A 26,804-nucleotide genomic window follows, 5' to 3' on the forward strand; every position below is an offset into this window, starting at 1 on the left:
CTGGGAGCCTCTGTTTGAGGACACTGAGGGCAGGGTCTGGACACGGGTTCCAGCCTGCATGCTGCCCCTGGCTTCTTGCGTGGTCCTGGGAGAGGCACCTGCAACCCTCCTTGGGGCCTCAGTTTCCCCTTTGTCCAGGGCATGGTCAGGCCTAGTGGTCCCCAGGGACCCAGAAAGGCATGAACTCCATTAGGTCCCAGAGCTTCCCACTCAGGCTGGGGCCGAGGCACCAGGCGGGGGCTGCCCGAGGGCTGCGAGGGTCTGCGAAGCCCCTGTGGGTCAAGGCCACCTTTGTGGGAAGCCGTGGGCCAGGCCCTGGCTGGCGCTGATGCCCATGGCCGTGTGGAGTAGGAGCTGCAGAACTCAGGGGGAAACTAGGGGACTGTTCTGACCCAGAATGTGGAGCCGCGCAGGCTCCTTATGGGGAGAAGGACGGAGGACGGGGTTCTGTGCTCCCTGCCGACAGGGACCCTCCCTCAACGTTGACACTGAGAAGTGGAGGTGAGGACTGGGGTGTCATCTCCAGGGTGGACAGTGTCCTCCAGGGGCTGACGGTGGGGGCCTGGGCCATCCGTGCCCTGAGAGAGTGGGAGGGAGGGTGAGAGGCAGAGACAGAGACAGAGAGACAGAGACAGAGAAACAGAGAGAGATAGAGACAGAGAGACAAGGAGACAGGGATAGAGAGAGATGAAGAGAGCTGGAGACAGAGGGAGGTGGGGACAGCAACAGAGAGGGAGGCGGAGGAGGACCAGCGGAGGGAAGGCCCGTGGAACAGAGAGTCCGTGCGGCTCTGCCATGAGCCGGCCCAACAGGCCTTTCCCACAAGCTGTCAGCCCTTGCTGTTTCCACCTGAAGACAGGCCCTGAGCCTCGGGGATTCGGAAGAACTCGCCTTGAAGCCCAGAGTGTGAGGAGCAGAGCCTGGGTCAAAGGGTGAGGGAGGAGGGCAGGCCCCAGAGGAAAGAGGGGGCTTCCCCAGGGCTCTTCTGGGGCCCTCAGGGGCTCTGCCCTCCCAGCCAGATGCGCTGGTTCTCTCTCTCCCCACCCTACGCCCCGCAGCTCCCCCCCACCGCCCCATGGCCATTGTGAGCACTGGCTCTGCTGTCAGACTGCCTGGAGGCAAATCTGGGCTCTCCGACCTCCCAGCTGTGTGACCTCAGGTGCCTTAATGACCTCTCTGTGCCTTGGTCTTTGAATCATAGCTATTTTGCAAGCGAGGGCAGAGGCAGGCCGTCCACAGTCACCAGCGCCCTGAGCCCCCACTTGCTGGCCTCCTGGCTCCTGGCCCAGTGGGGCAGCTGTCTGAGGTACTGATCCAGCTGTGTTTGGCTCTTCTCCTCTATCTGGCCTCACGTCTGGGGACCAGGGGCCTGTCTGCTCAGCTGCCTCCACCTGCCTGGAACCTCAAAACCTCACCTCCCTGGCCTGGCAGAGCCCCCAGCTCCGCCCATCCAGCCCCAGAGATGCAAAGCTGCAGCTAGGGCGGGAGGCCTCCAGCCCTTACCTGCTGCCTCCCCCTCCGTGAGCCGGTGGGGGGCCGAGGGGTGCAGGCCTGGGATGGAATCCTGGCTCCCTTCCTGGCTCTGGCAGATTTGGAGAGCGCTCCCCCTCCCTGGGTCTCAGTTTTCCCATCTGCAATGGGGCAGTTGGACTCAGTGACGTTCAGCCCTAGCATTATTATAAGTTCTGGCATCTCCTGGAGGGGGGTGTGCACGGGGTGGGTGTCATCTGCCCCAGGCCCCACCACGGACCTGAATTCCCTGAATGGTGCCCAGAGCTGGCTCCATTCCAGGGTCCAAGCAGCTGGGAATTTTGGCAGGAGCTGCAGGGCCGGTGGGCTGCTCCCGGGACCAGCCTCCTCGTCTTGCCGCCCCACGTGGCACCGACTGCAGGGCCGTCCCGGGGCTCACCGCTGAGCCGTCAATGCAGGACCCATCAGGGAAGAGAAATGCTGCATCTGGTTTCTGAGACTTTCCTTGATCTTATCTTGCAAGAAAAATAGAAAGAAAGAAACAGCAAAGGGGGGCTAGAGAACGGCAGATTTGGGAAGGGGATTTCTGAGGGGACAGCATGAGGCAGGGGACGGGGCCTCTGCTCCCACAGGATGCTCTTTCTGGAACATACCGCTAAGCGTGACCCCGTACAAGTCGTACCAGCCAGCTACGGCCCCGGAACACTGCGTGACAAGGTGCCCCACAACTTAGCGCCTTAAAACAGCAGCATTTATGATTTCTCGTGAGTTGAGGGTGGGTCTGTTGGGTCTGCTGATCTGCTGGACTCTCCGTGTCAGTCATGTCTGACGGCTCTCCCTTCTGCTTATAATGACACGTGTGTGTGGGACGTTTATGGGGACGTGAGTGGAATAAGTCAGCTGTACACTTACCCACACAGCATTGACACACAGGAGGCGCTCAACACACGTATGTTGAAGGAACAAGTTACTCTTTTCAGGCTTGGCCCAAGTCTCACCTCCTCCAGGAAGCCCTCCGCGATTGCTCTAATTGACACGGAGCTCATCCACCTCCTGAGAGTCAGGGCAGCGTGGCCATTCAGAGCACAGACCCCAGAGCCGGGTAGCCCGGGGTCAAATCCTGCCTCACCCCTTCGCAGCCTCTCTGTGCCTTAGTTTCCTTGTCTATAAAATGGGCAAAAATATAGCAATCCAAGAGGGGCTTATCACGTGGTAAACGCTTAGGAAGTGTTAGATCAAGTGAACGAAGCCAGACACAAACGGTCACATGGTCCACTTATAGGAAATGTCCGCAACAGGCAAGTCTGTGTGGACAGAATGCAGACTGGTGGCGGCCGGGGGCGGGGGGAGTGGGGAATGGGGAGTGACTGCTTAGTGGGTGCAGGGTTTCCTCTTGGGGTGATAGAAATGCTTTGGAACTGGGTCGAGGTGGTGGTTGCACGACACTGTGAATGCGCTAAACTGAATTGTCCACTTTAACATGGTTGATTTTGTGTCGCGTGAGTTTCACCTCAGTCAAAGACAGTGGGCTATTCTTCCTCCCCAGACACCCCCCAAACCCTGATGGAGCACCAGCACTGAGCCGGGGAGACAGGGCTGGACAAGACAGATGTGGTTCCTGCTCTCACGGAGCTGACGTTCTGGTTGTTCATTTATTCACTCAACAAACTCCTGGAGAGGTTTAAGAACGTGCCAGCTCCCGAGGTGACGCCCTAGCCTGACCCCTGATTGCCCTCAGCTTACCGCTGACTCTAAGCTTCACTGGCCTTGAAGCCGCCCCTGCCTGGTGTTTGTGCCCCTGGACTGTGGTCCCAGCAGGACCCAGGTTGTCCCAGGACACAGTCCCTATCTTCCCCTCGCTGGTCCTGCTCAGGCCAGTGTGGCTGGACCAGGGGACCCCAGAGCTCACATGCTGGATTGCACTGAGCACGGCTTACCACAGGCCTGCCGGCCCAGCGGGATTCCCAAACCCGGCCTGTGGCTGCCCTGGCGCCTCCTAGTCCCGAAATCCAGGGTGGTCCTCGGGGCCCTCCTGCTCCACCTCCTCTGGGACTGTTCCGCGGTTCATGACTTAGCTCCGCGATTGTGCTGAAGTGTGCGGCGTTCTATTCTGGGCGTCTGGGATCCTGTTCTGATTATACTACTCGTTCCTGTGATCCCACTATTTTACTCCATGATCCGGGCATGCTATTCCGTTATTATCGTCCATGAGTCGATGATTCTCCAGGGCCTGGGGAGAAGCGCTCGGAAGCGGGGGCTGCAGGGAGAGGAAGGGAGGGATGGTGTGTGCAGACGCAGCCCCGTCGACCAATCCTTGGGCGGTGTGCCTCCCACGGGCCGGGTCTCCCGGCCTCGGACAGGCTCTGGGCCGTCAGGGGGTCGTGCCATTGCCTCCGGCCCAAGGAGGCCAGCAGCCTGGGTGGCGGGTACAGATGAAGCCTCTCTGGTGGAAGTGAGGGGTCTGCGCCCCTATATGGTGCATGTCTGTGGGGTCCACAGAGTGGACTCCCGTGCCTCCTCCTCTGTCACCTCCCAGCATCACCCCTCTTCCTGCTGGGCCCAGGGCCCTGCAGGCTTGTCCCACCCGGAAGCGATAAAGACCTTCGGGTGCATTTTTCTGGCTGCTCTCCCCTCCCTGGGCTCTCCCAAGGCGTTAGGAAGAAGAGCGAAGCCTGATGGAAATCTCTTGCAGGGTGCAGGCTGGTCCAAGCAGCTGGGGCGACGAGGGGTGGAGATGCCTGGGCAGGGCCCTTCCTTGGTGGCTCGGGAAGGCCGAGTCTCAGCTCCCAGGCACAGCTGGGTGTCTCGCCCCCCTTGGCCAACACCAGGGACCCCAGCCAGGACTGGTCCTCCCACTGCAGCCCGGCCAGGGCTCTCTCTTCCTCCCTGTCTGCTGAGGCAGCCTCCTGGCTGCTCCCTGACCTTGATCCCAGTCCGGAGGCCACAGCTGTTTCCTGGGGGGTTTTCTTGGAACCCAGAGCTTCTCTCCAGGGGGAGCTTCAGGCTCGCCTGCCCTTTAGATCTCTGCCCAGTCTCCACTTTGAGCTGTCTCCTTTTGGATTGACAGGTGGACAGTGTCAAGGAAGGTACGGGACTAGGAGCTTTAAGAAATAGTCTTGTCCCGGTTCCTCTGGGGGCTAAAGTGACGTGACTTCCCTTTCCAGCCTCGGTCTCCTCCCCTCACAGAGCTGGTGCCCGGGTGCACGCTGCCCAGCGGTGAGTGAGGCCGCCAACAACTCCTTCGTCTCCCCTTGGGGGTCCCGGCCAGCGGCCCTCCTCGTCTGGGAGGCTGTGCTGTCCTTGCATGGGGACCGATGGACACGGGTGGACAGAAGTCTGGCCTCTGCATCAGGGTGGGAGCTCCCATGGGACGAGGCTGCCTGCATGTCTTGCTCCTTCTCCTGTAGAGCTCTCCTGCGGGAGGCCACCACACAGGGATCCCTGTGCCAGGGAACCGGCCTAGACACTGGGACCAGGAGTGGCCTCAGCAAGTGGACCGGGAGGGAGGGGCTCTGGAGGCGGCTGTGTTGCCCGCTGAGGGCAGTGCAGGCCCCATTGCTGGGGCAGGCCCAGCGTATATGGTCACCAAAGGCTGTAGGGGTGGGACAGCCAAGTGAGTGAGCTGGAGGGCCCAGGTGGGAGGGGAGAGGTGAGTGAGCGGGAGGGCGCAGAGGAAGCGGGTGCTGGAGCTGACGCAGCATCCCCGGCATGGAGAGGTACGGGGAGGAGTCAGCCATGAGGACCACGCGGTCCGGAAGCTGTTGCTAAGAGCCACTGACGTGTGGAAGACAGACAACGGCAGGCTCAGGTCTGTTAATCATCAATTTAACAACTGTTGTGAGGGTCAGAGGGCGTCCTTGGCAGCATCTGAAGAGAAGCTCGTCTCCCGTGGTCGGGGACGGAGCGAGTTTGGAGATGAGGCACAGAACTTAACCACGAGCAGGCTGCATTCTCAGGGAATCGTCCCCGCCCCCACTGGGGTCTGACAAGGAGGCAGTGGGCCCCGAGACTGGGGGCATTTCTGGGAGAGGCACTGGAACCCCAAGCCACGGGATGCCCCTGCTGGAAGATGACTCAGAGGCGCCAAATGAGGCAGGTGCACGGGAGACCGTTTGTCCTTCCTGGATCTGCCCACCATCCCCGCGCGCGGGTCAAATCTCAGAGAAGCCGGCCTGGGGGAGTGCTGGGCCTGGTGGGTGGGTATTGATGACACGACCAGGAGGGGTGGGGCCTGGCCAGGGTATTGCAGGTCTGGGGAGAGTGCCTGGGCGAAGTGGAGAGGGTGGGCATGGAACTGGATAAAGGGGGCTTGCCAATCTGGGGACATTCTCCTGTGACACTGGATTTCAGCCCCTGGACAGACTGGCCTCCGACATTCCCGGATGGCTCTGGAAGCTTCCAGTTAAATTAAGTGGAGATGCCAGAAATGCCATGGCAATCTGCGGAGGATGGATCAGAGGCTCAGAGAAGCAGGCACACCGGGACGGTTCCACTGCACACGACCGGAAACCCACAGTCTGCTCCCCAAGGGCATAAGGACCGCCCTGGTGCGGGCACGATGTCGTGGAGGAGATGGCGGTGGCCGTCCTCGGTAGCCGGGCGGATGGTGAGAGATGCTGTTGCAGCCCAGGGTGACGAGGTGTGAAACTGCAGAGGCCGGAGCAGCTCCGCCCTACAGGAGCGGGTGGGGGTCCCCGTGGTGGGCTGTGGGCAGCTGGCACCCCCTTGCAGGGGACTGTGACGGTGGCTCCCAGAACACAGTGCTCTCGGGGCAAGAAAGTTGGGCAGCCAACAAGAAATATGCTAATATATAAAATCTAAAGAGGTGAAGAATGGACAAGCAGAAGCTGATGTCAGCTGCCCTGTTACCAGACGAGAGGAAGTTCTCAGACCCAGAACCCATCCATGCGAGCAGTGGGCACTGTGACCCACGGCCCGCGTCTACAGCTGCGGTGCCCGCCATTCCCAGAGGGGCTTGGCTGTTCCCTCAGGAAGCCACTCCCTGGGGGGGGGCACAGGGTTGGGAGGGTGCTGGTGTAAGGTTGGAAGATGCTGGTTTCTGGGTCTCCGAGGCGCCGTGCTGATCCCTGTTGAGAAGTTAAGAAGGAACATGTCAGGGCAGGTGCTGAACACGTCTGTACAGATGTCCACTGGGCCCACACGCCTGCCCCCTGTGGTCCTCCCCTTACTCTGAGCGTGGATGGCAGGGGTGTGCGTGGTGTTGGCAGAGTCTGACATTGATTCTTTGCCCTGCAGAGCATGCGCCTGCCTTCTGCACCCTGCCCCTAGTCCTCTGACCCTTGGAGACCCCGTCTCGATGGCCCCTGTTTGAGTCCGCTCTGCCCCTCTGTGCCCCGCCTCTCTCTGTCACCATGTGTTCAGGAGTCTGCCTCTGCCGTCCGCCTTCCCTATCCCGTTATCCTCAGCGTCGACGCTGTGTGGATGCTGCAGGCATCACGGAGCATCTGTGGCCCTTCTGCTGGTCTTCAGACTGTGCTCGTCCTGACTCCTCCCCACCAAGTCTGCATGCCCTTGGGCTGACCTCTCCCTCTTGGACGTTGCTGTCCAGGGCAGGACACCTCCCTCAGGACCTCTGACCAGAACAGAGCAATGGCACCATCCCGGCACGTCCTGGACACCACCCTCTAGCTTCGGCCACTGTCTGGCCCTATTGACTCCTGAGCAGCTGGCAACTGAAACCCTTAACATCTTTTCCCTCACCGAAATTGGGGTTGATTCAGTGCCCTGCTACAATTTGGCTGGGGACCCCAGGTTTAGTGCACATGTTGGGGTGCACGTGTGGGTGTGATGGGCATCTATCTGGCCTCTGTGTTGGGGTGTTCCCCGCTGTGGGAAGCATTCCCCCACTCTAGTTACCATTGTATTGTGACAAGGTCTGGCAATGGAAGGAGAATTGTGCAAGGCACTTCTCCAGGGAACATACTTCTTTAAGCAGAGTCCTTTGTCCTCCTTTCTAAAGCCTATTACTGATTAACGTCTTCCCTCTGTCCTGGAAACCTTGTAAAAACAGGCAGAACTAGCAATAAACATATCTCAAAGAACAAACAGCAGCCCCCAAGGAGGTGGGGGTCTATAGTCCGTTAATTATGCTCGCTGTCCTCCTAACTTCTTTGCAGACCCTGAAACTGTGTAACCTCTTCCTAAACAATCGATATGTCTGCTGCACATCTGGATGTAGATGACCACCTTTGATTATTACCTTTAGTCACGCCTGCCCCTCATCTATTGTTCCCATGACGACAATAGTTAGACCACCTCGTGTGATTTTTCCCTATATAAGTGTACGCTGTCCCCGAAATAAATTGGACTTGCTTGCAACTGCGTCGAGTCTCACGTCTAGCACTTACACTTTCGCCGACGCCGTCTCTCCCGCGGGAACATGGACTCTGCCGAGGCTGGACCCCGGCACCCTGCTGTGGTCACCAGATGACGGGGGGATCTCAAGAGCATGGTGTCCTAGTCCTCGTTCAGCCCGAGCGCCCGGCCCTGTGCGTACTTCTGTGGGAGCGAGGATGCACGGGCTGCCCACCGAGGGCACGCATCACGGGTGGGGCCCTGCTCCCTCTTTCCTCTCTCCAGCTGGGCAAGCAGGTTCATCCCCTTTATCGGCAACCCGAATCCAAAACGTGCTGAGGACAAACCCACGTGGTGGCCTGCACGGCCTGAACTGACGCATTCGGGGTCTGTCTCTCCCGGTAGGAATATTCCCGGGTTTGGTGTCAGAGCTCTCAGTGTGTGTATCCACGGGGCTGCTGTGTGACATACCTGCACCATATATTTTTCTAAAATCTAAAACATGCAGGATTCATGTTCCCTCTGGCCCCGGGGTTCAGATCAGGGATGACGGAGGTGGAGGGACAGCTGTCCTCCACGGGTGGCGGGGCCGCTGGGGACCAGCAGAGCTGGTGCAGGCGGGCACCATCTCAGTGACCGCCCTTTCCCACGTCCCTGCTGTCAGACCCAGCGGGCCCCTCCTCAAGGTTCTCGTGTCCCGGAAGCTGTCTCAGCCCCCGGCTGCCTCCCGCAGGGGCCCGGGCTGTGGGTGAACAGCCGGTGCCCACGTCCACGTCCCTGGGGACCTGCAGGAGCAGGGATGGAAGTTCGGGGCGGCTCAGGGCTGCTGTCCACGCTGGTGGCCCCAGCTCCCCGTCCTGTGGGTAAACTCTGGCTCCCTCCCAGCCCGACGAAGAAGAGGTGGTCTGTTCGCTTCCCCGGGGGTTTACGGCTAAGGAGGATCCCCCCACTTTCCCATGGCCCCCTCCTGGCAAAACTGAAGTCCTCACTGGGTCCATGGAGGTTTCATCCTTTGCTGGTCACCGGCACAGAGGTAACTTTTGTCATTTGCGGTCACGGGGGTGAGTCCTGCCATGGTGGGCAGACCTTCGAGCTGACTGCAGTGCCAGTGGCTGTGGGTTTTTGCCTTGACGTCTCTGAGCCTCAGTTTCCTCATCCGTACAATGGGGCCCACAGTATTTCTCTCCCCAGAGGGTGTACATCCTGAAAGAGCTGCATGTACAGTGTGGGCCCCTGTGGGACCCCGGGTGGCCCGCAGCACTGGCTCCTGGTCCTCCTCCCGCCTCGTGCCCGGGCCCGGGTTCTGCACTCCTGGCATGTGCTGTGCATGTGGCTGGTTCAGCTGAGTGTGTTTCTGTGCGAGGCCAGTGCTGGGCACAGGTGAGTGTCTGAATTCCGGGGACCCGTTGTCCTCCCGTTTCGGTCCCTCCACTTGCCAGCTCTGTCCTCTCCCCACCCAGGAGCTCGTGCCCCTGCAGAGAAAGGCATTTTCCCTTCACACAGCCCCTTTGGTGAGATCTACGGGGCTCGAGCCTACCCGTGCATCTCCTGCTCTGCCGTCTTCTCACCGTCTCGTGGATCTGATTCTCTTTCCCTCGGCTCAGGAAGCCTTGCCGCCTCCGTGGTGACCTCCTCTCCTCGGAACGCTGGGGACCCAGCCCATCACTAATCATCGGGACCAGGGAGGTGCCACCAGGGAATGGGCCAGTCTCGCAGTGACCACACTGCACATCCACACCTCGGGGTGGATGGACGAGGGACGTGAGGTGGCAGCCTGTACTGGTGGCCATGTGGGCATTGCCACTCCTGGGTGCTGACTCAGGGCCCCTGTGTGCCACGCTTGGTCCTGGAGGAGACCCCAGCTCGTGCCCTGATGGCTCCCGTGCAGGGAGTGCAGGCTGGGAGGGGGGCTCAGGGCTGTGGGAGCAGCTGAGGACGGCACCTGTCCCCGGCACCCGGCAGGAATTCAGCACTATGGGAACTTGGGCTGTCAGGTGGGAGAGGGCCCTGCAGGTGCGGGGACCAGTGTGAGCAAAGGCAGGGAGGGGGCGCCACTGGGCGCAGCGTGTGTCCATTGGCAGACGCTGATCCAGTGGCCACCGCAGGACAGGCCCAGGGGGTTCAGTGACAGAGCAGAAGGCCTGCCTGTGCGGGTGGACCAGAGCGAGAGGAAGAGCTGTGCTGGGGAGGGCAGGGTGTGACCCCCTGGCTGCTGTGGGGAGGGGGGCTGTGGGAGGTGAGGGTGGGGCGGAGGCTGCAGGAACCCAGCTCCTGGCTCCCCGGTCTGGGTCTCAGCCTGGCCTGGCCTGGCCCACCCTCCTCAGTCTCTCTGTCCCCAGAAGTGCCCGGAGGCCAGTTAGAAGGCAGTGTGCGCAGCCTGGAGGGGCTGTGGAGGGAGAGAGCCTCCGACACCAGGGCTGATGGCACTGGCGGACTCGTTTTCTCATCACAAGATGCTCTCCGCTACCCCAGCTGGAGTTTTCGGAGCCCTCCCTCCCAAACGGCTCTTTCCATCACTAAGGTTCCAGCATGCCCATCTCGCTGAGTCCTCACGACCGCCCAGGGCAGTGAGCACCTCTCTCACCCCATTTTACAGATGAGGAGCCCGAGGCCCCTTGGACTCAGTGGCAGAGCCTGGATGGGGCCTCCTGCTGTCCGACGGCCAGTCCTGTGCTTGGCCTCCCCCCTAGAAGAGGCTGCTGGGGCCCCGCTCAGGCCAGCGCACAGGAGGCGCTGGGTCCCATCCTGTGGGCCTGTGTGCCCACCGATCATGGGACTCCAGAGTGGAGGGGGCCGTGGCCCTGACCCCAGAGCACCCCAGAACTCAGAGAGGCAGCCCTGGCTCCTGCACACGCTCCGGTGGGACCCGGGGGCAGGAGACCTGGTTCCACTCTCAGCTCTGCACATGTTCTCTGTGAAACCTGAACAACCCTGAGCCTCGGTGTCCTGGTCTGAGCAGTGGGGCTGCTGGATCTGCTGGGGATCAGGGCCACTAAGCACCCAGCCCGGAGCCGACCAAGCAGGCGCCTGGCGGGGTTGCGTGCTCTGTCAGCGCCCGCTCTCCTGTGCCCTAGATGAAGATTCATCATTCCTCCCATCTTTTCGGTGACATTTAATCTATGCAGGGGCTGGCGGATGCTTTATTTTTGGCCCTGGCTTTGATTAACAATACCCTTTGGGGAGGGTGTTGTTAGCTGCGTCCCCTGGGAGTGGATTTAAGAGCAAATATTACTGTTTCTTATCAGAGGCATCTAAGAGCTTCTGCAAAGCCGCCTCCCTCCCACGGAGAATTCCAGACCCTGGCTGCTTGGTGCCCAGCCAGAGGAGAGCCTTGTTCCCTGGGAGGAAGGAGGAAGCCTGGCCTGCGGGTGTCCCACCGGCTCCGCCTGGACAAGCTGGGTGACCTCGGGCAGGTCCGTCCCTCCCTCTGGCCTCGGTTTCCCCATCTGATGCTTGCAAGGGTGGATGACAGGGTCTCTCCTGGCCTGACATCTTCCCAGCTGCTCTGGGAAGCTGACCCTCCTTCTGCCCCAGGACCTCCAGCTGAGCTGGGTGGTGGTGTGATTTGCATAGGATTTGCATAAATTTGCATGCAGATTTCATGAAGGCCAGGTCTCCAGGCATTTAAGAAAATTTCAACAAACAGATGGGGCAAAGTGCCTGTGATCGACCTGGACCCCAAAGGCAGTTTCTATGAGGATTGTCCTTCAAGTGTCCTGCAAGCTGTGTCCCCTGCATTTTGTCACTTGGGCCCCTTGTCAGGGCGTCAGAAGGGGTGGGGTGGGGTGTTAGTGTCCCCTGTCCTGGCTGAGGCTGCTGGGCCTCTCTGATGGGCCTCAGGACTCCCCGAGGGTTGCCCAGCAGGCCAGGGTGGAGGGGGACTTCTGGGTCCCAAGGTCGGGACACCCCGGGGGAGCATCCAAGACCCTCCCATTTCTGCAGAATTCCTCGCTCAGCGGGCCCCAGAGCGGGAGAGATGGGCCCAGTAATTCAAGTCCAAGCTGCCCCCGGCCCCCTCCCGCCCCTCCTCCCCGCTCCCCATGGGAGGGCTCCCTCCTCTGAGCCTGGAGTCTGGAACCTCCCGTCATCTGCCGTCCCATCTCGTCAGTTTTACTTCCTAAATGGCTCTCGCACTTCACATTGTGAAGCTGAGCATCACCCCCCACCCAAAAAAAACCCAAACAAACACAAACCCGACACTCCACTGGCTTCTCCTTGCTCTCAGAATAAACACAAAACTCATATTGTCAGCAGCCTCCTGCCAATGGTGGTCCCCTTGGTGGGCAGTCTGAGTTCTCTCCTCCTCCCTCGCCTCCTCCCCAGTTCAGCCGCTTCCTCCCCTCGTGGGGCATTTGCACGCGCTGTTCCCACTGGAGGAATGAATGAATGAATGAATGACTGTGTGCATGATTCCCACCTTAGTGTCAGACAACCCCACAGATGCTGGCTCCCTCCCCTCCCCTGGTGGCCCCCCGCTGCACAGAGCAGGTAGCACGGCCTGCCCCAGAGGGACCCAAGGTTCTGCAGACTCTGCCCCCAGGGACAGCAAATATGGCCACGTCAGGAGCCTCCTGTTCTGGTCATTGTGGGGGGCACATGCTATTAGAGGCCTTTGTTTTGACAGCCATGTTTGGCCGTGTATGGTGTTGTGTTCACCACTGCTGGTGGCAGAGCCGTGCTGGTGGATGACATGACGCTGCTCCAGAGACCTGCCCCCACCGGAGTGGTGGCCGTGGAGCTGTGGCCTGGCGTAGGGATGGAGGCAGTTGGCTTCTGAGTCTCTGACTGGGCCAGGCCATGGGTGGCTGCCATCAGGGGTAGCACGGCATCCTCGGTGGCAGGGGGTGCTGGTGCCGGTCCTCTGGCAGTGCAGAGCCAGGGCCAGCGTGCCCCGCGGTTCAGTGTCAGCAGGCACCTGCCCACGAGGCGAGTGCGGGGTCAGGCAGCTCCCTGAGCAGGAGGTCTTTCTGCAAACGGCAGGGGGGGACCCGCAGGCTCCCTGATCGTGTGGAGGGAGCTTCCAGGTGGCAGCAACCGCGGCTCAGAGGTCCCAGGCTGGGCCATGGGGCGAGCTTGGTACTTTCAGGGAAAGACCTTTCAGGGTGCTTTCAGGGGTCCGTGTGGCCGTCCCTGCTTCCCACCTGCTCAGGTGTCCTGCCCTGGCACTGGGGCTGCCCCCACGCCCCTCCCTGGCCTTGGCTGAGAGCAGAAAGGACACACACTCCTGCCAGCGAGCACTCCCCTCCCCCTGCTGCCTGCACAGTGCCACGGAGCAGCCAGCGGTGAGGTCCAGACGCGCTCAGTGTGCCCTGAGGGCGGGAGAAGAGCCCTGGGGCACAGCTGGGGCTCGCTGTCGCTGCAGCATTGCCCAGCCATGCTGGCCGGGGCAGGGGGCAGAGGAGCATGGAGAAGGGGAGGCGCCAGGCTGGGCGAGCTGGGGCCTCGAGGGTGGGGGTAGGGGGCTGAGGCGTCTTCTGAAGGTGACGGGAGCCACTGGAGGGTCCGGAGAGGAGGGGGATGTGCTCAGACGTGATGGTTTGGGAAGATCCCTCTGACTCGTGCTGTGGACTGGCCTGAAGGGCAAACAGGAGCAAGACAGTGGGCAGGCCGTTACCGCAGCCCCGGAGGGGGCAGGAGGGGCGGGAGGGCCAGGTGGGAGCAGGCACCGGGGCGGGGCATCTGGGGTGCGTCTGAGTGTGGGCTGCGCAGTAGGTGGTTGTACACACCATCCTGGAGCTCAGGGTGCGGGCGACGCCCCACTGCACCGTAACTGGTCCCTTGGGCTTCTGTTGGGGGCCTGAGGGAAGGAAGGGACCTTTCAGAGTCTCCCCCTGTCCATCAATCTCTCTCCCCTCCCTTTGCCAACCGCCATTCCATCACCTCGATGTCCACATCCCGGCACAGAGTGGGCGAGCGTGGTCTGCTGGACTCTGCTCCCGGCCCCTGATTCCTCCTCACCGGCAGCCGGTTGAGCGGGTCCCGGAATCTGAAGGATGGAGATGAGCTCACATGGGCCGTCCGTCTGTCTCCTGAATCTGGCTTCTCCCTCCCTCCTGCCGTGGGCCTTTGCACATGCTGTTCCCTCTGCCTGGAATGCTCTTCCTACCCCCATCCTGGCCTCCTAGTTCAGGCCTGACTTCCGCACAGCTCTGGGCTCAAGCATTACCTCCTGAGGAGAGCTTCCCTGCCCTGTCCCGTCAGATGCCTCGCTCGTCCCAGGCCGCCGACCCCTTTCCTCACTTGCCTGGAGGCGGGCTCGCTCCTTTCGCTGACATGGTCTCCTAGACTGTGGGCTCCGTGGCGGGTGGGGGGGCTGCTTTCTGCCTCAGAGGTCCAAGCCCCCCACCTGGCTCTTCTTGCCTTGGAAGAAGGGCTCTTCACGCCTTCCTGCCTCCCTGCATGAGGGCTGGGGTTGGTCCTCTGGGAAGGGCGAGGCTGGGCAGGGGAGGCCTGGGGAGTCTCCCTCCGGCTCACCCACGTTTCTGCTCAGGGGTTTGGGGTTTGCTCTGCACCTTGGGAGCCGTGCTCGCTGGTCCCGGACGGGCGGGTGCAGCCAGTGTCAGAGCCCATGGGGGCCTTGGGACACGAGCACACGATGTGGGGCTGGCACTCCTCCCCCATTCCCTTGCACTGTGCCCCAGCCCCCCAGGCTCCCTTGCCTGTGGCTCCTGCTTAGGTTTGGCCCCTGGGTGCCCCAGGCCCCTGCGCCTCTCTGCTGGGCTGCCGTTCGACCACAGGGGGCTCCTCCACGAGGCCTCGCTCCCACCGGCAGCCCTCCCTTTGGCCCTGGTGACTGCTCTCTCTCTGGTCCTGCCCCACGGGATGGGCTCCACCTCCTGAGCTGGGGTCCTTCCCCCTGGCCTCTCCTCCGGAAAGGGCCCTGCTTTAGACGCTCTTGAGTGACTTCGAGCATGCCCTCTCTTTCCCGTCAGGACCCCGGCCCATGTGCCCACCGGTGGCTCTGTGACCCGGGCTCCTCCTCCGAGCCCGAGCCCAGTGCTGGGCCTGGAGCTCCGCCGGAACCTCCTCCAGCCCCTGCTCCTCGGGGCTCTGCAGGGAAGCGGCTGCCAGGGAGGAAGGTGGTGGCTGCTGGGGGCTCAGAAAGCTTTTCCCCAGAGGAAGGGGGACATCAGAAGATGAAGGGCCAGGCCGCGCGGCCGAGGCCTCAGTGAGCTGAGATCCGAAGTCTGGGATAGGAAGAGAGAGCTGGGAGGCCAGCAGCCGCCTTTCTCCAAGTACAGTTAGCCGTCAAGGTCAGACGCACAGGCCCTCTATGAGGGGCGCAGGGGAGCAGAGCCCCTGATCTAGCCTTCTGCCTCCAGAACTAGCTGCTGTGTGCCCTGGGGAGAACCCCTGGCCATCTCTGAACCTCATTCTGCACCAGCAAATGGAAAGAGGGAACACTCCTGGGGTGGCAGTCAAGGTCAAGGTCAGAGTCAGGGGTTGGAGAATCTTTCCTGTAAAGGCCAGACAGTCAATATTTCAGGCATTGTGGCATACTTAAATGAATGGGCATGACAATTTCAATAAAACTTCACTTATAAAAACAAACAGTGGGTCAGCTCTGACTTGCAGGCTGTGGGCTGCTGACTCACAGTCAAAAGGACAGGAACTCCTTTGTACGTGCTCCAATCCTGGAGAAATAAACACCATCCTTCAGTATTCCTGCCACGACCTTGTCAACAGCATCCCCCAATTCGTCTCTCATGAACAAACTTATCCTTAGTGGGAATATCGAGGAGGGCTTCCTGGAAGAGGCGATGTCTGAGCTGCCTGGAAACACAAGAAGGCACACTACAGGTTGGAGGGAGGGGAGAAGGGGATTCCAACTGGAGACGTTTTCTGCGCTAAAAGAAGGGTGGTGGTAGAGGGAAAGGGTCGGCAATTTGCAAATTCGAGAGTGAGCAGGCTGTCAAAGTCCCCGAAACCGTGATGAATGCGCCCGGGCTTCCAGAGCCGGCCCAAGCGCTCCTGAGCGATGGTGATTTATGACGGCTGAGATTTTTCTTAAGCAAGTGGTTTTCGGAGAAAAAAGAAAGGTCACAGTGAGTTAGGCCTTACATATCTTATCTTGTTCTCCGCCAGCCGGCAATCCTGAACTTGGCGGAGCCCGTGGGAGTGTGGGCTGCGGGAACGGCATTAATACCCAACAAACAAGTGCAGGGGTCCCCCTGACGGGTACGCGGCTGGGCGGGGTGCTGCTCTTTTTCTCGGCGTTGGTGACGGGGGCAGGCAGTGGGGGTGGCTCCCCGCAGAGCCCAAGGGCTGAGATGAGCAAACCCAAGCTGAGCTGGAGGAGGAGGCCGCTGGGCTGGGGGTCCCGGGCTATCGTGGGGAAGAGGGAGGCGAGGTGGCCGTGAGTGAGGAAGGTGGGCACTGCCTGATGTCCGCCAGTGGTGGGACTTGGTCCTGGTCCCCGCTGCAGCCAGGCTCTGGCATAGCTGTGCCAAGCCCTCCACACTTGACATGAATGGGCGGGCTTGGTTCGAGTCCTGGCTCTACTCCTTTCAGGCTGTGTGACTCTGGGAAGCTTGCTCAACCTCTCTGGGCCTTGGATTCCCTGACCACCATAGCACTCATTGCTACTCGTTCCAAACAACGTGGTCTGTCTGGTTATGGGCTGTCTCTCCCCCCTGTTCTCGGCTGGATCCAGTGCCCAGAATGTGCTGGACGCGTGGTAGGTTCTGGACATTTCTCTGTCGTTAGATGAAATGGAATGAGTGGAGGTGTGAGGGTGAAATGAGGCACTCCTGGAGTTCGGAGGACAGTCAGGAAGACTTCCTGGAGGAGGCAGCCCCTTTGGTACACCTTCTCCCCATAATATCGGCTGCCTGCCCAGAATGGGGCTGCAGGAGGACACCCAGCTGGTGTAGAAAGAGGGGTCTGCTTAACCGATGGTTGGGGGCTGGCTTCTAACCAGCCCGTGGGGCAGCGCAGCAGCTTTGAAGGTGGCTGTGAGAGGAGGGAGGGGCGCCCCACTGGCCTGGACCCCTGGACAGCACTCGGGCTGTGGATGCCCTCGCTCGGTGCAGCACTGGGTCTCCGGCAGCCCCTGGCACGCTGAGACCGGTGGGGCTGGGGTTGGACTGTAGGTTATCTGACTGGAGGGCCCAGAAAGAGCAGCCCGGGAGCCTCAGAAACAGGCCAGGGAGGGAGGAGGCCCGGCTCTCAGGAAACAGCTGGCCAGCCCCCCTTGCAGGCGCTCCCGCACTGCTCAGCCGGGCTTCCCACGGAATTCTGGGGAAAGACCCCTGGGACCATCGTGAGGAGATGGCCAGCCCTGGTCCAGGCGGATTGGGACCCCCAGGCCTGTGCCTGCCGCGGCCCTGTGGGCTGTGCCTGGGCCCTGGTAGGGATGGAAGATGTTTGCCCTCCTGGTGTCTGGAAACATTTCTTCCTCCCAGGCCTGGCCCTGGGGCCTTGGCACGTCCTGCTGTCTCCTGCTCTCCTTGGCTGCCTTCTTCAGCTCTCGCCCTGTGTCCTGTCTGCTCTGGTCCGCCTGCCTGGCCTGGTCCTGGCCTCTTATAGTGCCCTCCTCCCAAAAGGGGTATGTCCACCTGGGACCTCAGAATGTGACCGTTTTTGGGAACAGGGGTATTTGCAGATGTGATGAACGTAAGGATCTCGGGATGAGACTGGCTGGGAGCGGCGTGGGCCCTAAGTCCAATGACGGTATGCCCACGTGAGAGACAACAGAAGGACACAGATGCCCAGAGGAGAGGCCACATGAGGACGGAGGCGGAGGCTAGACAATGTGGGCACAAGTCGGGGGATGCCTGGAGCTCCCCGAAGTTGGAAGGAGCAGGAAGGACCCTCCTCTGGAGGTTTCGGGGGGACAACGGGCCTGCCTGTACCTTGATTTTGGATTTTTGGCTTCCAGAATGTGAGAGAATATGTTTCTATGTTTTTGTTTTTGAAATATTAATTCTGGTAAAATACGCATAACATAAAATTTACCATTTCTAGGTGTCCAGTTCAGTGGCACTAAGTACATTCACATTGCTGTGCAGCCGTCCCCACCAGCCATCTCCAGAACTTTCCATCTTCCCAAACTGAAACCCTGTCCCCATTAAACATGAGCTCTGCCCCACCTACCACCGGCACCCACCATCCTACTTCCTGTCTCTGTTGGTCTTCTGACCGCTCCAGGGACCTCACGTGCACAGAATCACACAGTATTTGTCCTGCTGTGACTACCTTCTTTCACTCAGCCTAATATCCTACAAGCTTGTCCGGGTCGCAGAATTTCCCTTTTAAGGCTGAAGAATATTTGGTGGTAGGTATATGCCACACTGGATTTATCCATTTGTCTATTGATGGGCGCTTGGGTTGCTTCCACCTTTTGGCGATTGTGAACGATGCCGCTGTGAGAGTTGGGTGTGCTGCTGCAGATCTGTCATTTCCGGCTGCCCGGCTGTGGCGGTCTGCTCAGTAGTTCTGAGAGGCGGACACGGGCTCCAGGTGCCCACAAGCTGTCCCAGACCTCGGTTGTGATGTGGCGGAAAGGGCATGGGCTCTGGTCCGACCCTGCACCTTGGGGAGGGGACACTGAGCCCCGCGAGCCCTGAGCGCTGAGACGTGGGTGTGAGAATGGATGTGATGAGGGCGCACGGGCAGCCGTGGGCTCATGGAGGGTGCCTCCAGGCACCAGGAGGAAGACGACAAAGGAGGAGGACCGGTCCCCGCTCGGGAGGCTGAGCTTCATTGGGGAGCGCAGGAATCCTGAGGGGGAGGGCGAGGGGAAGGCGGACAGGGAGGCAGCGGCCCAGGGCCAGGCGGGGAGGCCTCTCCTGGCCACACCCAGCAGCACCCGGGGCTTCTCTCCGTTGGGAGCCTCGGGCAGCAGGTGAGGAAGGAGGAAGTGCGTTCTCCACGCCTGGAGCTGACGGCTCACCGGGTCTCGGCGGGATTGGCATCTCCTCGATGGCATCAGCTCCTTGGAACCGGAAAGGCAGTTTCCATTGGGTAAGGGAAGTTGTTCCCGTTTTCGCGACCAGGGCTGAGACTGGGGTGAGGCGAGCGAGGCGCTGGGGGAGGCGTGTAAGGTGGCTCAGTTTCAGGTGCCAACCTTGCCTTGCCCGGCCCTGGGAACCAGCGCGGCCTTGAGCTCCAGCCCTGGCTGCCCTCCCTCGCCCTGGAGCGCCAGCTGGCCTGCTTCTCTCGTGAGGGCAGCCCGCTTGCCGTCCGACAGGCTGTGCTTATGGGGCGTAGGCTCTTCCGCTGCACAACTCGGGGGGCCCCAGCGCCTCCCTGGCCGCTGCCCTTGGGAATGCGGCCCTGGGTCTTTCCTCGCTCATCGTCTTCCCCCGACTCGTGACAATCGGCCGTGTTTCCTGCTTGCAGACTTCATCCACATGGGTCTCTCGATCAAGTTGAGATGCAGATGGACCCCCTCCCCTTTCTTTCGACAGGTTTGTCCTGGCCACCCACCCAGGGAGACGGAGTCTAGCCTGGTTCCCAGAGTTTGGGCAAAGACCGATCAATGGCCTGGCGTCCGAGTGAGGACGTGCAATGCATTTTTGGAGGAAAAATGCCTCTTCTCGGACCTCCCCCAGCAGAGCCTTCCCCACGGGCGGGTTGGCTGTGGAGCGAAGGTGCAGGGACCTGACTCACGAGGATGACGGCAGGGGCCAGGCTCCGCAGGATGACAAGTGGGCGGGGACAATGGGGGAGGAGAAGAGGGCAGCCTGACCTGCAGGCGGCGGGGCGAGGGGACCTGGGCTGGGCAGGCACAGGCAGAGCTGTGGGCTCCGCCAACCAGCCTTGGTCCCGTCTGTGTGACCGCAGAGTGGCTGTCGCTGCCGGTCAGTGCAGCTCAGAAACGAGATTCCAAAGGAAGGGGTCTGGGTCTGGGGGTTGGGGGTGGAGCCGAAAGATGGAGACCACGGCCTTACTCCCTCCGCCAATGGGACTTGTCAGGGACGTCCGCCACCTGAGGCCGGCCAAGCGGGTGGCGGTGATCCAGCCAGCCCAGATTTGTTGAGCACCAACTATGTGTCTTCAGGCCCAGTGCTGGGTGCCAGGTGACAGAGGGGACCCTCCGGACGCCATTTCCACATCCTGGAGCCTCCGTTCTGGAGGGGTGTGTGTGTCCTATGGTGTGGTGACTGATGACCAGAGACCGAGCGGCTTAAACCAACAGACACTCCTTCTCCTCCAGCTCTGGAGGCTGGAATGTGAAATCGGCGTGTGGGCAGGCCCAGCCCCCCTGGAAGCTCCAGGTAGGAGCCTTCGTTCCCTCCCAGCTCTGGGGGTCCCGGTGTTCCTTGGCTTGTGGCCGCATCCTTCTCGTCTCTGCCTCTGGGGTCCCACGGCCTCCTCCCTGTGTCTGTGTGTCTCACTCTCCCCTCGCCTTCTCATAAGGACGCTTGTCCTTGAATGGAGGGCCCACCCAGGTGCTCCAGGTGGAAGAGCTAGCGTAGGCGGTTGCGGGAGGCTGGAGGCTGAGCCTGGCGGCCTTGACATTCTGGGGCGAGGCTGGGTTTGGGGTTGGAGTTGGGACTGAGTGGATGGGTGGTTGGGGCGCAGTTGGGGTGTAGGCAGAATCAGAGAATTCAGGCAAGACATCTGGGTTGGAGACAGGCCTGGTTGGGGGGAAGTCACAGATTGGGGGGACTGGGGATTGGCTACGGTTTTAAAGTTGGGGTAAAGATGTGTCCAGGTCGATGGGGAGGCAGAAGTGAGGAATTAGGCATGGTTAGGTCAAGTGCCATAGAGGCCTGAGTTACAGATGAGAATATGGATTCTGATTCAGTCTGTCTGTACTGGGTTGGCCCTGGTGTGACGATCAGCCGCTGTGGGAAGCCCTCCTCTCAGCCTGGTTAATACTGGCCTGCGAGGGTCCTTGGACATCCTGAGCTTGCTTCTGCCCCAGGGCCTTTGCACTACTGCTCCCTGACTAGAGCACCCTTCCTCAGCTCCTCACGTGGCTCTCTCCTTCACCGTACTAGGTCTGAGGGATTTCCCGACTTTCCCGCCCACATGGTACCCCTCTCCTCGTGACCATGTTACTCCACATCTCTCAGCCCTCTATCTCCACCTGAGATGCCTGGTGTTTGGCTATATTCATCTATCTCTCCCATGGGAATGTGAGCTCCTTGGGGGCCGGGGCTTTCAGACAGTGCCAGGCACCCGGTGGGCACTCAGTGTCCACTTGTTGAGTTAACGAATGGAGAATGACTTCCTGCATCACTCCACAAACATTTATCGAACGTCTCCTATGTGCCAGGCACAGCTCTAGGCCCTGAGATGAGACACAAAGACGAACAACGCCAACGCGGCCCCTGACCCCATAAGATCACATCTTGGCAGGGAGGGTCAGACGGTGAAGAAACGAGTAACTCCTGGTGCCAAGGTCAGGTGGCCGGAAGAGCTGCAGAGAAAACCAGACCTGGGGGGGAGGGCGGGGTCAGCGGTTCCCGGAGGCTGTCGGGAAAGGCCTCCCCAATACTGGGCCTTGAACCAGGTGGGGTGAGGGTGCCGGGATGAGGGGTGACCGGAGGTGAGCAGGGAGAAGGGGCATGAGGAGGGCTGGTTCCCAAAGGGAGGCTGCGTGTATTCAGTGGGCGTTGCCTTCAAGCGCCCCTTGTTCATGGCTCCGGCCATTTCCGGCTTGGCCCTGGACTTGACCCCTGTGTGTGGGTCCACAGAGGCACGGCTTCCCCCGAGCTAATCCTGAAGCAGAGGGCTTAACACCCGCACCCTGCAAACCTCAGAAGGACCGGCCTCCTCTGTCCTTTTGTTGTAATCATCACAAGCTTCCTTTGTTGCTGCCTCCAGGTAGCGGCCGAGACGGTGTGTCTGGAAGCTCCGGCTTCCGAGCCTGTGTTTCTGCTCCAGACCCCGTGTCCTGGCGCCAGCCCAAGGAGGCCGTGAGCCCCTGCTGTTTCCCGCCTGGCCGAGCGCCCGCTCCTCCGGGATCCCTCCCGCCCCTCCACACCTGGCGCTTCGGCCTCCTTCTCCACCTGCCCTGACGGTCGGCCGGCAAAGGCACTTGATAGTTTTCTGGATGCCTCCTAATTTCAACTTCCATCCACTGCCTGCTGGGGGGTCTTGGCTTCAGGGCAAGAACTGGGCAGGTGGCAACCTCAGCAGAGGCTCCGGAAGCTTCTGCAAGAGCACCGGGCTTGTCTTTACGAGGGACAAGCAGGCCCTGGCCCTCCCTCATGTTGGAGCACAGGTGAGCTTCAGGTGTAAGAGGGTCCTAGGCCCAGATTTGACTCCTCTTCAGGTGGTGGGGCTCCGAGGGAAGTTGAGGTACAGAGAGGCGGGGGGCCTACTGGGCTTTGGCCTGGTGCCCGCCCAGGTCTCCAGCCCCGCAGCACACGATGGGATCCCAGGAAGCAGAGGGGCTTGTGGGCTGACCTGGCCTTACCTCTCACAAGGAGACTGCGGCTCTCAGTGGGGCCGCTGCCGAACCCTGCCCGCCTCCTGGTCTCACCCTGTGGGGGCTCTGTGCCCTTGTGGGGCTGTGGGAGCCACATGCCTGGGTTGCCCGCCCTGTCCCGTGCTGCCTCCACCCCAGATGGGCCAGGTACCCTGTCTGCTCCTGCTGCCTCCCTCTCCTCTGGCCGTCCCTCCTCCAATGCCGGGGTCGGCACTGGGGGCCCAGGGAGGCCTTGCAAAGTCCCCAGGCCTGTGGGGAAGACAAAGGAGAGACTGCAACACGGAGAGAGGAGTGGCATCCAGACACTGGGCCGGAAGGAGGGTCCTAACCCCGTGGTCCTGACAAGCGGGGCACCTGGGAGCTGGCTGTGGTCAGGCCCAGCCTGGGGGGCCCTAGGCTCCACTCAGGCCCTCCCATGTGCCTAGCCCCCCGTGGCCCCCGTGTGCCTGCTTCTGAGCCACCATGAGCCTCCCCAGTCAGGGAAGTGGGCTTTCAGTTGGTCCTTTGCGTGGCTTCCCGGTGCACCTTTAAGTCCGGGGGCCCAGACATGTGAGCCTGTCCTGAAGGGCACCGCCCACCCTGCCTGGCTGGGGTCCGGCCACCTCAGGAGTAGGTTGGGACAAGACAGTGGACGCTGCCTGGCCACAAAAATATCTCAGTGGACTGACTCTGGACCCCGGAATTAAGCTAAAAGCTGCTGCGATTGATGTTTTCAGGAAATAGCATTCGGTCAGAGGCAGGGAAATTTTTTCTCAGTGGGCTCCCTTTCCATTTTTTTGGGTGCATCTTATTGATTTCTGCACTGAAATAGTGCTTTCAACGTTTTAAAATAGAATCCTAGGTGAAGGGATCCCAGACTGGGGATTTAAGTGGAAATTGACACGGCTCTTCATAAAATCACCTTAAAAACAAGGCTCTTGGCTTTGGACGCCGGCCCGGCGCCTCCTGCCCGCCCCTTCACTTGCTCCCGCTCCCTGCTCTCAGCTTTTGGGCTAAAATAGTCACTCGGACTATTGCTCACTCGGTTCCATCTTTCAGCTGTGGATATTTTCTCTTTTCTCTGTTGCTAGATGTGGTGGGAGAGAGAGCGAGGCTGCAGCTCAGACCCCGGAGTTGCCTGCAGACAGTGTGGTGGCCGGCCGCTCCTGCCCTCTGCCATGCCCCCAGCGCCCGCGACAGTGCCTGGCTGTGCCCAGGAACCTTAAGGGAGGCGCTCCTGCTGGTGGCGGGCTGGGCGTGCTCTTCCTTCTCCGAGGGCCGCTTTCTGCAAGGGTCTGTGCAGCCGCTCGTCACCCTGATGCAGCTGCCACAGGAGACCCTCCTCCCTCCACTGACGTCCCGGGCTTGGGGTGCTGGCTCAGCCCACGACAGTGCAGGGTCGCCCCATCCTGATCCCCCGCTGGGCTGAAGCCTCTGTGTCCTCCTCCTGCCTCCTCCTGCTGCTGGAGTGCGTTCTGGCCCATCCCTGCCACCCAGGCCCGAGGCCGTCCACATCCTCCTCAACCCGTCCGGTGTGTGGGTCTGTGTTTCCTCTCTCTGGTCAGTCTCGCAGCCTCTGCTGCTGCCCTGCTCAGGTCCCAGGGAGGCCGGAGCCAGCTGGGCTGTGGTGGGAAGCGCCCCGGTCCCCCAACTGGCCCCTCTGTGCGACCCACGGCTCTGACTGTGGCTTTGGCGTCTACAGAACCCGTGTTGCAAGCACCTGTGAGTGATTGGCCCACAGCCCGCTCGTCCTCACTCCTGCCTTTCCTCTCTCCGCCTTTTCTTGCTCCTATACCTTTGCTGGCTCCCCACTGCCCTCAGAATTCAGTCTGGCTCCCTGGCCTGGCGTTTAATGCCTTGAAGGCTGCAGGCCCCTCCTGCTGGTACCCCTGCGTGCAGTGCCCCCAACACAGCATCATCCCTCCATTGGGTCAGCGTCCCCAGTCTGTTGGCCACCCCCGTCCAGATCACATGGCCCTTCTGCTTTGCAGCACCGGCCCTTCCCCGAGAGGAGATTGGTCCCCACAGGCTGTGCACTGCCCCTGTCCAGCCTGCTGGGGGGCTGGGAGCATGCACAGGTGGGCAGGGCGCCTGGCTGGTCCTGCCAGCCCAGCTCCTTGCCCAACCAGGTACTGGTGGCAATGACCAAGTTCCAGAGGGCAGTGAACATGCCTGTGGGTCTCTGCACTGCCCGGAGAGGGTCCCTTGTGTCCTTTGACCTTGGGACCACTTTCCTGGTGGGTTGTCTTCCTGCTGCCTGAGCCCTCAGCTCCCTCTGCCCGGAATCCCCCCAGCTGGCCAGAGCCCCCCGTGCCTGGAGCTCCCTCCCCCCGCTTGCTTCCTGCCAGCAGCCTTCCTGCCTCCCAGACCCTCTGCCCTGCCCCCTAGTTATGGTACTTCCAGATGTGGGCCTCCAATGATCGGTCTCTGAGACCCCATGCAGGATCTCCCCACCTGCCGACCTGCCCCCCTAACCTGACCCCATCCCTGTGGTTTGGGGCGTCTGCTCCCTAACTCCACACTGGGCACCAGAAGAGAGGAAGAGAGGGCCTTGAGGGGGCCAGAGGGACTGGGAAGGGAGGGAGGGACAAGAGGGGAGGAGGCAGGCTATGGGGGGGCACAGGAAGCAGGGCAGAGGTGGGAGCTGAGAAAAACGGGGTGTAGGAAGGGAGAGAGAGATTGCTGCGGTGGGCGCAGCCCTGTGGAGCCCACAGCCTTTCTGGGGGGCAGCACTGTCCTCCCCATTGAAGGAGCCCCTGTTCAGGCTGGGCTGGGGGGCCATCCCTCTGCCAGCCTCTGAGAAGCCGGGGGTGAGCTGGGGCGCAGGGCACGGCAGACGCTCAGCCTCCTTGGGGGACCCTCCCAGGCCCCTTCAGGGTGCACGTGGCCCCCGCCTTGGACAGCCGGTCCTGGGGCCCCTCCCCACACCCCCCTCCTCAGCAGCCTTGCTTCTCCAGCTTTCACTGCACTGAGGATGGAACCAGGCCCGTCAGCTGGGGCCACATTTTCTGAGCAGATGCCAGTGAGATGATAGCTGTTCCAGAGTTGCCAATACATAGACTCTCTCTCCTTTTATTTAAAATGTGCAATGTCCCTGCTTTCTCCTCTTCTCCCAGGCTCCTTTTCTTCCCATGGATCGAGGCCGGGCTGTGGCGGCCGTGACCACGGGTCCAAGGGCCACTTCCTGCCCTGTGCCCAGTGTGGGAGGCTGGAGGCCGGGATGGGCTCCCAAAGGGGCTAAGCAGAACCGCACGGCCCCACAGGAGTAATGAGGACACCCCAGGTGATGAGTGGCTGGGCCCACAGCAGCTTCCTGAGGCCTCCAGGGTGCAGGTCTGAGTCCTAAGTGATTAAGTTGTGACAACTGTGATTTTCAAACAGGGAAAACTTTCTGTGACTTGTCCAAGGTCATGGTGCAAACAGAGAGCCCTCAGGGGGTCCCTGACCCCTCCCCCCGGATTCTTCCTGGAGCCTGCAGGTGAGAGCCCGGCCCACCCACAGGGCCTTCTGACCTCAGGAGCTGTGAGCTAATAAATGGGAGCTATTCTCAGCCGCCGAGTGCCGGCCAGCGATCTGCATCGACGGAGAACCAACAGGAGACCCACGCGGGCTGAAGGCAGTGGGGCGGGTTTGGACTCGCATGTGCTGAGCTTGGGGGTTTGTAGGAGTTGGGGGGGCGGTGTTGGCAGGCAGCCAGACGCTCATCCACAGTGCCTGGAATGGACCACGGAGTCTGAGCTCAGAGTGGGTCCCAGAGGGGCCGAGAGCGTCCGTGGAAAAGCCACATTGCCACCAGAATTCCCGGCTCCACATGAGGACACGGGGTCAGGACGTCCGCAGGTGGCCCTTCCTCACCTAGAGCCCCCGGGGGGTGTGAACTGGTGGTCGCCACCCACCCTCCCTCCGAGCCCTGCTGTGGGAGTCCCTGGGCCCTGGGGCGGTCGGCCCTGTGGGGCCCACGGGGTCCGGCAGTGCCTTTCTTTGCCCTGTGTGCCGGCGCGCAGACGGGTGCGGGAGGGAGTCACAGGGCTCAGCAGGGGGGCTGCCGTCCTCTCCCTGATACCATGGTAGCAGAAAGTGGCGCTGTTCACGCAGATCGCAGCAGAGTCTCCGAGCCCGTTGCTTTGAGCCTAAAAGGCACCTTCTGCCAGCAGGAGCTTGGTCTGCCCATCCCTGGCCAGTTTCCCAATTCCCGGGGGTTTCTCCTGCCTCTCCCCGTCCACTCCTCAGCCCCATTGTTTCGGCTTCCCCTTCAGAGTTGCCTTCAGCTCTGCCACCAAATAGACCAGGGCCGCTGGGTCCTTGCTGCTCAGAACCTGAGATTTTCTCCGCAGCCGTGGGAGGCCTGAATCTTATCAGAAACGGAGCAAACAGGGTCGCTGGAGTGGTGACCTCAGGCGTGGAGAGACTGTACAGGCACGTCTGCCCCCCTTGGCGGGGCCTCTGGGCCTGTCCGGAAGGGAGGCAGGCTCTGCGGCCACAGGGGATGTGTCCTGTGGGTGCCGGGTGTCGTTGAAGGCTGAGCAGGGAGTGACATGTCAGAGGGGCTTTTCAGGACGTCCAGACTGCCAGCAGGTGGTGAGCAGGGAGAGTGTGATGGGGAGGCTGCCGTCCTGCCCTCCCCACCCCCCTGCTGGAGCCCGAGGCCTCCACT

General features: G+C 61.2%; 1 long non-coding RNA gene across 2 annotated transcripts; it reads left to right on the forward strand.

Moving 5' to 3' along the window:
- The first annotated feature begins 19,488 nt into the window (after positions 1 to 19,488).
- LOC139085180 (uncharacterized) lies at positions 19,489 to 25,225 on the forward strand. Of its 2 annotated transcripts, XR_011543282.1 has the most exons (4): positions 19,504 to 20,006; positions 21,014 to 21,139; positions 21,565 to 21,964; positions 23,242 to 25,225. It is a non-coding gene; the product is annotated as an uncharacterized lncRNA (long non-coding RNA). The 2 variants fall into 2 exon arrangements; XR_011543283.1 differs by lacking the exon at positions 21,014 to 21,139 and having other exon boundaries at positions 19,489 to 20,006.
- The last annotated feature ends 1,579 nt before the right edge of the window (positions 25,226 to 26,804 follow it).

This window comes from Equus przewalskii, chromosome 8, assembly GCF_037783145.1.
Source record: "Equus przewalskii isolate Varuska chromosome 8, EquPr2, whole genome shotgun sequence".
In the NCBI taxonomy this organism is placed as follows: Eukaryota; Metazoa; Chordata; class Mammalia; order Perissodactyla; family Equidae; genus Equus; species Equus przewalskii.